Genomic DNA, 10,008 nt, shown 5'->3' with positions numbered 1-10,008 from the left:
GCTGAGTTTCTCCAGCTTTTCTGTGTAACCTTCGATTCTCCAGCATCTGCAGTTCCCTCTTAAACCCTGGAAGTATGATGTTGTGGCGATCAGTGAAACATGGTTGCAGGAGGGCTGTGATTGGAAACTAAATATTCCAGGATTTCGTTGCTTCAGGTGTGATAGAATTGGAGGGGCAACAGGTGGAGGTGTTGCATTGCTTATCAGGGAAGATATTACAGCAGTGCTTTGGCAGGATAGATTAGAGGGCTCGTCCAGGGAGGCTATTTGGGTGGAACTGAGAAATGGGAAAGGGGCAGCAACACTTATAGGGGTGTATTATAGACCGCCAAATGGGGAGCGAGAATTGGAAGAGCAAATATGTAAGGAGATAGCAGATATTAGTAGTAAGCACAAGGTAGCGATTGTGGGAGATTTCAACTTTCCACACATAGACTGGGAAACACATTCTGTAAATGGGCTGGATGGGTTGGAGTTTGTAAAATGTGTGCAGGATAGTTTTTTGCAGCAATACATAGAAGTACCTACTAGAGAAGGGGCAGTGCTGGAACTCCTGTTAGGAAATGAGACGGGTCAGGTGGCAGAGGTATGCGTTGATGAACAGTTCGGGACCAGTGATCACAATACCATTAGTTTCAATATAATTATGGAGAGGGTCAGAACTAGACCTAGGGTTGAGATTTTTGATTGGGGAAATCTAACTGAGGAGATGCGAAAGGATTTAAAAGGATGAATTGGGACAGTTTGTTTTATGGGAAGGATGTAGAAGAGAAATGGAGGACATTTAAAGGGGACATTTTAAGAGAACAGAATCTTTATGTCCCTGTTCGGTTGAATGGAAAGAGTAACAATTGGAAAGAGCCATGGTTTTCAAGGGAAATTGGACGGTTCGGAAAAAGAGAGAGATCTACAATAATTATAGGCAACATGGAGTAAATGATGTGCTTGCGGAGTATAAAGAATGTAAAAAGAATCTTAAGAAAGAAATTAGAAAAGCTAAAAGAAGATATGAGGTTGCTTTGGCAAGTAAGGTGAAAGTAAATCCAAAGGGTTTCCACAGCTATATTAATAGCAAAAGGATAACGAGGGATAAAATTGGTCCATTAGAGAGTCACAGTGGACAGCTATCTGCAGAGCCAAAAGGATGGGGGAGATATTGAACAATTTATTTTCTTCGGTATTCACCAAGGAGAAGGATATTGAATTATGTGAGGTAAGGGAAACAAGTAGAGTGGCTATGGAAACTATGAGATTCAAAGAAAAAGAAGTACTAATGCTTTGGAAAAATATAAAAGTGGATAAGTCTCCAGGTCCTGACAGGATATTCCCTAGGACATTGAGGGAAGTTAGTGCAGAAATAGCAGGGGCTATGACATAAATATTTCAAATGTCATTAGGAACGGGAATAGTGCCGGGGGATTAGCGTACTGCGCATGTTGTTCCATTGTTTAAAAAGGGTTCTAAGAGTAAACCTAGTAATTATAGACCTCTTAGTTTGACGTCAGTGGTGGCCAAATTAATGGAAAAGATACTTAGAGATAATATATATAAGCATCTAGATAAACAGGGTCTGATTAAGAACAGTCAACATGGATTTGTGCCTGGAAGGTCATGTTTGACTAATCTTCTTGAATTTTTTGAAGAGGTTACTAGGGAAATTGATGAGGGTAAAGCAGTGGATGTTGTCTATATGGACTTCAGTAAGGCCTTTGACAAGGTTCCTCATGGAAGGTTGCTTATGAAGGTTCAATGGATGGGTATTAATAGTGGAGTAGCAAGATGGATTCAACAGTGGCTGAATGGGAGAAGCCAGAGGGTAATGGTGGATGGCTATTTGTCAGGTTGGAGGCCGGTGACTAGTGGGGTGCCTCAGGGATCTGTGTTGGGTCCACTGTTTTTTGTCCTGTACATCAATGATCTGGATGATGGTGTGGTAAATTGGATTAGTAAGTATGCAGATGATACTAAGATAGGTGGTGTTGTGAATAATGAAGTAGATTTTCAAAGTCTACAGAGAGATTTAGGCCATTTGGAAGAATGGGCTGAAAGATGGCAGATGGAGTTTAATGCTGATAAGTGTGAGGTGCTACATCTTGGCAGGACAAATCAATATAGGATGTACATGGTAAATGGTAGGGAATTGAAGAATGCAGTTGAACAGAGGGATCTAGGAATAATTGTGCATAGTTCCATGAAGGTGGAATCTCATGTAGATAGAGTGGTAAAGAAAGCTTTTGGTGTGCTGGCCTTTATAAATCAGAGCATTGACTATAGAAATTGGGATGTAATGTTAAAATTGTACAAGGCATGGTGAGACCAATTCTGGAGTATGGTGTACAATTTTGGTCGCCTAATTATAGGAAAGATGTCAACAAAATAGAGAGAGTACAGAGGAGATTTACTAGAATGTTGCCTGGGTTTCAGCACCTAAGTTACAGAGAAAGGTTGAATAAGTTAGGTCTTTATTCTCTGGAGAGAAGAAGGTTAAGGGGGTACTTAATAGAGGTCTTTAAAATGATGAGAGGGATAGACAGAGTTGACATGGATAAGCTTTTCCCTTTGACAGTCGGGAAGATTCAAACAAGAGGGCATGATTTGAGAATTAAGGAACAAATGTTTAGGGCCAACGTGAGGGGGAACTTTTGGTGTGCTGGCCTTTATAAATCAGAGCATTGAGTATAGAAGTTGGGATGTAATGTTAAAATTGTACAAGACATTGGTGAGGCCAATTCTGGAGTATGGTGTACAATTTTGGTCGCTAAATTATAGGAAAGATGTCAACAAAATAGAGAGAGTGCAGAGGAGATTTACTAGAATGTTGCCTGGGTTTCAGCAACTAAGTTACAGAGAAAGGTTGAACAAGTTAGGGCTTTATTCTTTGGAGCGCAGAAGGTTAAGGGGGGACTTGATAGAGGTTTTTTAAATGATGAGAGGGATAGACAGAGTTGACGTGGAAAAGCTTTTCCCACTGAGAGTAGGGAAGATTCAAACAAGGGGACATGACTTGAGAATTAAGGGACTTAAGTTTAGGGGTAACATGAGGGGGAGCTTCTTTACTCAGAGAGTGGTAGCGGTGTGGAATGAGCTTCCAGTGAAGGTGGTGGAGGCAGGTTCGTTTTTATCATAGTTATATGGATGGGAAGGGAATGGAGGGTTATGGTCTGAGCGCAGGTATATGGGACTAGGGGAGATTACGTGTTCGGCACGGACTAGAAGGGTCGAGATGGCCTGTTTCCGTGCTGTAATTGTTATATGGTTATATGTTATATGGTTAACTTCTTTACTCAGAAAGTGGTGGCTGTGTGGAATGAGCTTCCAGTGGAAGTGGTGAAGGCAGGTTCGTTTTCATCATTTAAAAATAAATTGGATAGGTATATGGACGGGAAAGGAATGGAGGGTTATGGTCTGAGTGCAGGTAGATAGGACTAGGGGAGAATAAGTGTTCGGCACGGAATAGAAGGGTCAAGATGGCCTGTTTCCGTGCTGTAATTGTTATATGGTTATATGGTGATGTTTCACATAGTGCTGGAGTAATTCGGCAGGTCAGGCAGCATCTGTGGAGAACATGGACATATGACAGTTCGGGCTGGGACCCTTCTTCAGACTGATACTATGTTAACAGATGAGGGGGTGATCGGCAGATGAGTGGAGTAAGTGACAGAGGTGAGAGAAAATGAGATAAATAGGGTGTGAGATGAGGAGAGAGGAATGTATATGTGAAGCTTTAAGGAACATTGGTCAGAAACATAGGAATATAGAAAATAGGTGCAGGAGTAGGCCATTCGGCCCTTCGAGCCTGCACCGCCATTCAATATGATCATGGCTGATCATCCAACTCAGTATCCTGTTACTGCCTTCTCTCCATACCCCCTGATCCCTTTAGCCACAAGGGCCACATCTAACTCCCTCTTAAATATAGCCAACGAACTGGCCTCAACTACCTTCTGCGGAAGAGAATTCCCGAGATTCACCACTCTCTGTGTGAAAAATGTTTTCCTCATCTCGTCGTAAAAGATTTCCCCCTTTATCTTCCCCAACATCGGAAACAATCTTCCTGCATCTAGCCTGTCCAACCTCTTAAGAATTTTGTAAGTTTCTATAAGATCCCCCCTCAATCTTCTAAATTCTAGTGAGTACAAACCAAGTCTATCCAGTCTTTCTTCATATGAAAGTCCTGACATCCCAGGAATCAGTCTGGTGAACCTTCTCTGTACTCCCTCTATGGCAAGAATGTCTTTCCTCAGATTAGACCAAAACTGTACGCAACACTCAAGGTGTGGTCTCACCAAGACCCTGTACAACTGCAGTAGAACCTCCCTGCTCCTATACTCAAATCCTTTTGCTATGAATGCTAACATACCATTCACTGCCTGCTGCACCAGCATGCCTACTTTTAATGACTGGTGTACCATGACACCCAGGTCTCGTTGCATCTTCCCCTTTCCTAATCGGCCAGGTAGCATTGGGAGTATTGCATACAGTTCTGGTCACTCCATTACAGGACTGATGTGGAGGCTTTGGGGAAGGTGCAGAGATGGTTAACCAGAATGGTTTAAAAACAAGGAACTGCAGATGCTGGTTTACAAAAAAAGACACAAAATGCTGGAATAACTCAGCGGGACAGGCAGCATCTCTGGACAGAAGGACTGAGTGACATTTGGGGTCGAGACTGAGGAGGGTCTCGACCAGAAACGTTATCCATTCCTTCCAGCATTTTGTGTTTACCTAAACAGAGCCTATTTGTCCACGTGGCGGTGTGCCAGCAGGCTGGAGAAACGGACAAAGGCCTTGCAACAGAGCGGGCAGGTGAAGGGGCGCTGGCCGGTGTGGACTGGACAGTGCTCCAGCAGGTGATCAAGGCGGATGAAGCCCTTACCACAGGATGGGCAGGGGCAGGGACGCTCACCACTGTGGGTACGCTGGTGCTGCCACAGGCTGGACATGCAGGTGAAACCCTTGCCACACTCAGCGCACACAAAGGGTCTCTCTCTGGTGTGTATCCGCTGGTGCTCCCGCAGCCCCCGTGCTCTCTTGTCACAGTGGGAGCAGCTGCTCGCCGGCGTGGGTCCGCCGGTGCTGCCGCAACCCCCGCGAGCTGTCAAACGCCTCACCACAGTACGGGCAGTCGTAGGGCGGGCCACTGGTGTGCACGTGCTGGTGAGACAGGGCGTGGGAGGCCATGGCAAAGCGCTCTCCACACACCGGGCTGGGGACGGGACGGTCGCCAGCGTGCACCCGCTGGTGGGACAGCAGCCTGGCTGGAGCGGGTGAAGCCCTTGCCGCACTGGGTACAGGTGTAGGGGCGCTCGCCGGTGTGGGTGCGCTGGTGCTTCAGCAGGCTGCTGGACTGGGTGAAGCCCTTGCCGCACTGGGCACAGGTGTAGGGACGCTCGCCGGTGTGGGTGCGCTGGTGCTCCAGCAGGCTGCTGGACTGGGTGAAGCCCTTGCCGCACTGGGTGCAGGTGTAGGGGCGCTCGCCGGTGTGGGTGCGCTGGTGCTTCAGCAGGCTGCTGGACTGCGGGTGAAGCTCTTGCCGCACTGGGTGCAGGTGTAGGGGCGCTCGCCGGTGTGGGTGCGCTGGTGCTTCAGCAGGCTGCTGGAGTGGGTGAAGCACTTGCCACAGTCGCTGCAGGTGAAGAGCTGCACCCCGGTGTGGGTGTGCTGGTGCACCAGCAGGTTGCAGGATTGGGTGAAGCCTTTGCCGCAGTCGCTGCAGGTGTAGGGCCGTTCCCCTGTGTGCAGGCACCTGTGCACCTTCAGCTCCTTGGACGATTTGAAGCCTTTGCCGCAGTCGGAGCAGGTGAAGGGCCGCTCATTGCTGTGCACCCGCTGGTGCTCCCTCAGACCCGACAAACTGGTAAAGCTCTTGCTGCATGTGGAGCAGCCATAGGGCTTCTCGCCCGTGTGCACCCGCCGGTGGGCCTCCAGGACATTAGCCGTCTTGAAACACTTGCTGCACTCAGAGCAGTCGTAGGGGCGTTCTCCTGTGTGCACCCGCCGGTGGATCTCCAGCTTGCTCGGGCTCAGGCAGGCCTTGCCACACACGTCGCACTCATAACGCTTCTTCTCGTTGTGCCCCACCATGTGGTCCTCCACCGAAGCTCAGCCCTTCGAAGCACAGCCCGCACACCGAGCAGATAGGGGGGCTCACCAGCACTCCTCAATGGCCGCTCACGTCCCCGTCTCTCCGTCCACATCAACGGCTCCTAAACCCTGCAGGAGGGGAACAGAGGGGGTCAACAAGCTGGCAAACAGGACATTACTAACACATATTGGGTGCGTTTTTGGTGGGGGAAACCGTTATATAATTCTGTGCGGCACACTGGCGCAGCGGTACAGCTGCTGCCTCACCACCAGAGACCTAGGCTCAATCCTGACTACGGTTGCTGCCTGTGCGGAGTTTGTATGTTCTCCCCTTGACCTGCGTGGGTTCTTCCTCCGGGTGCTCAGGTTTCCTCCAACATTTCAAAGGGTTGTAGATGAATTGGCCTTCGCAAAATTGCTAAATTGGCCCTAATATGCGTAGGTAGTGCTAGTGTACAGGGTGATTGCTGGTCGGCGCAGACTCCGTGGGCCGAAAGACCTGGTGTTTCTGCGCTGTATCTCTAAACTAAACCAAAGAAGGGTGTTGACCCAAAACGTCACCCATTCCTTCTCTCCACAGATGCTGCCTGCCCCGCTGAGTTACTCTCGCACTTATCGTGTCTATCTTTTCCACAGATGCTGCCTGACCCGCTGAGTTACTCCAACACTCTGTCATAGTGTCAAAGAATGATACAGCGTTGGAAAGAGGCCATTCGGCCCAACACATACCCGCACTCCTAGATCCCCCGGCTGCACACATTCCCCCAGCGCCCCGCCATTCACAGTGAAGATCCTGCCCTGGTTTGACTTCCTAAACTGCAACACCCTCCCCACCCCCAAACAATGTGACCTCCTCCCTGTGGCTCCCTGCCCCTTACCTCTGCTGCCGACTGCTCCTTCCCCCTCCTCCCCACCCCCAAACAATGTGAACCCCCACCAGGCTCCCTACCCCATTCCATGACTCACTTGACCCCTCTCTCTCTCTCCCCCCCCCCCCCCATTCATCCCCCTCGGCATCAATCCCACTCCCCCTTGAATCCCTCCCCCCCCCCTTTGCTCCCTGCTTACCCCTGCTACACACTTCACCCCAGCCTCTAGCCCCCTCCCAACTCTCTCCTCTATCTCTGACCCTCTCACCTTATTCCTGTCCCTCTCAGCCTCCACCCCCCTCAGATATCTCTCTAGGTATGTTGCAAAGCGTACCTGAAGCGTCGCTGAAAATCTGTCGCTACGGGTGTGCGCGATTTTGGCGCCGTTTAGAGGGGGGCGGGTTTAAAACGCGATTTTCCCTGGGCTGTTCAAATCGAGGATGTTCAGGCTAGTTAATTATTAACGAAAAATCGCTGGATGATTCCGTCGCTTGAGCTATTATTACTTTTAAGGGCTTTATCTAATTGTTATAATAGTTTAAAAATTAACCTCTAAACCCCCGACGGCCGGCAACCGGCCGGATCTCATACAGGGGACAACGGAAGGTAGCTGTTTATTTTTACATTTAAAAAGGGCTTCTTAAGATCCCTTTATACAACCCTTTATACAAAGTTTAATGTTGCGAGTAGCTAATTTGGGCCCCATTATATCCCGCAGTCTTTTTCTGGACATTTGAGGCACAAATCTACTGCAATGTGAACGTTTTAAACCAGCGCGTTCACAGGATCCCAATAGAAAGCTGATTTAAATGGACTTTAATTTACAGCAATTGAACACTAAATTCCTTCCATTTGGCCTATAAATTAATGTAAATGAGATTTAAAAATCATGTTTTATTGTGAATTATTTGAGAATATTATTTGGACACTTAGGCTATTTAATGTCATTAAATAGGTGTCAAATTAAACTTCTTTTTATACTTTATCTGATGGGATAAATTGCAGACTTGATTTTTAAAATCTCAAAACTCAAAATTGCGTACAGTTTTGGTCTCCAAATCTGAGGAAGGACATTATTGCCATAGAGGGAGTGCAGAGACAGTTCACCAAACTGATTCCTGGGATGTCAGGACTGTCTTATGAAGAAAGACTGGATAGACTTGGTTTATACTCTCTAGAATTTAGGAGATTGAGAGGGGATCTTATAGAAACTTACAAAATTCTTAAGGGGTTGGACAGGCTAGATGCAGGAAGATTGTTCCCGATGTTGGGGAAGTCCAGGACAAGGGGTCACAGTTTAAGGATAAGGGGGAAATCCTTTAAAACCGAGATGAGAAGAACTTTTTTCACACAGAGAGTGGTGAATCTCTGGAACTCTCTGCCACAGAGGGTAGTTGAGGCCAGTTCATTGGCTATATTTAAGAGGGAGGTAGATGTGGCCCTTGTGGCTAACGGGATCAGAGGGTATGGAGAGAAGGCAGGTACGGGATACTGAGTTGGATGATCAGCCATGATCATATAGAATGGCGGTGCAGGCTCGAAGGGCCGAATGGCCTACTCCTGCACCCAATTTCTGTGTGTCTAAAATGTTGTAACATTGCTCTCTCTCTCCCTCCCTCTCTCTCTCTCTCTCTCTCCCTTTCTCTACTCTCTCCCTCTCTCTCTCTCTCCCCCTCCCCGCAATCTCTCTCTCTCTCTCCTCTCTCTCCCTCCCTCTTTCCCTGTGCCTCTCTCTATCTTTCTCTCCCCCACCACACTCTCTCTCTCCCTCTCTCACCGTCCAGTGCGGGTCGGCTCCATCTTGGGGCCGCGACAGATGCGTCATTTCCGGGCTGAGGCCGCCCCGCAGGTTGCGGGGCAACGGTCGGCCGGAGCAGCGACGTCATTTCCGGGCTGAGGCCCCTGCGCCGCGCGATCTCTCTCTCTCTGTCTGTCTCCGGGGCAACGGACAGCGGGCGGCCGGGCGGGATGAGCCGTGAGTGAGTGAGTGAGTGAGTGAGGGGCCGGGCCGGGCGCGGTGAGAGGCTCCGGTGGATCAGGGCGGGGGCGGGGATTCGGTGCCGGGGGGGCGGGGTTCAGACCGCGGCCTCGCACCCGGGAGACAGTGACCGGGCCTGGGCCAGGTGCCGCCGCAACACGACCATCAATCTCCGGTGGGGCTGATGGGTGGGCGCCGTGCGGCCGGGGTCGCGACATAGTCTCTCTCTCTCTCTGTCTCCCAATCTATCTCTCTTTCCATCTCTCTCTCTCTCTATCTCTCTCTCTTCCTCTCTCTCTCCATCTCCCTCTCTCTCTCTCCACCCTCCCTCTCTCTCTATCTCAGTTTCCATCCCTCTCTCTATCCATCTCCCTCTCTCTCCATCCCTCTCCCTCTCTCTCTCCATCTCCCTCCCTCTCTCTCTATCTCAATCTCCATCTCTCTCTCTATCCATCTCCCTCTCTCTCCATCTCCCTCCCTCTCTATCTCAATTTCCATCTCACTCTCTCTATCTCTCTCTCTCTCATTCTCCCTCTCTCTCCATCCCTCTCCCTCTCTCTCCATCTCCCTCTCTCTCCTCCCTCTCTCTCTCTATCTCTCTCTCCATCTCCCTCCCTCTCCATCCCTCTCCCTCTCCATCTGCCTCCCTCTCTCCATCCCTCTCCATCTCTCTCCCTCCATCTCCATCTCAATTCAATTTCAATTTTCAATTAAAAAACGTTATTGGCATGATAAAAAAATACATTGTTATATTGCCAAAGTATAAAACATGACATACATATTTAAGATGCATCAGTATAAATACAAGTATACAGTGCATGGATAGATATGTCCCTGTACATAAACTCGCAATAGGCCTATAGGGAGGTTGCACGTAAGGTCACTGGGTCATAGGGCTTGACGCATGGAGCCGCTCAATCCATCTGGAGGACATCCGTCACTTCCGGTATATTTTATTAATACAAGAAACGAGTACTTTCCTACCTGTTAAAAACGCCAAAATGTTGAATATTTGCGCTGAAAAAAATTGTGGAAGTCGGGGTAAGTGTGAGAGACATGTACCCAACTTCAGAATTC

General features: G+C 48.7%; 1 pseudogene; it reads right to left on the bottom strand.

Annotated features, from left to right (window-relative positions):
* Nucleotides 1-511: 511 nt before the first annotated feature.
* On the bottom strand, nt 512-8,779 carry LOC129693986 (zinc finger protein 239-like; annotated as a pseudogene).
* Between the last annotated feature and the right edge of the window lie 1,229 nt (nt 8,780-10,008).

Source organism: Leucoraja erinacea, unplaced genomic scaffold (assembly GCF_028641065.1).
Source record: "Leucoraja erinacea ecotype New England unplaced genomic scaffold, Leri_hhj_1 Leri_517S, whole genome shotgun sequence".
NCBI classification, from domain to species: Eukaryota; Metazoa; Chordata; class Chondrichthyes; order Rajiformes; family Rajidae; genus Leucoraja; species Leucoraja erinaceus.
This window is presented reverse-complemented; position numbering and strand designations above follow the sequence as displayed.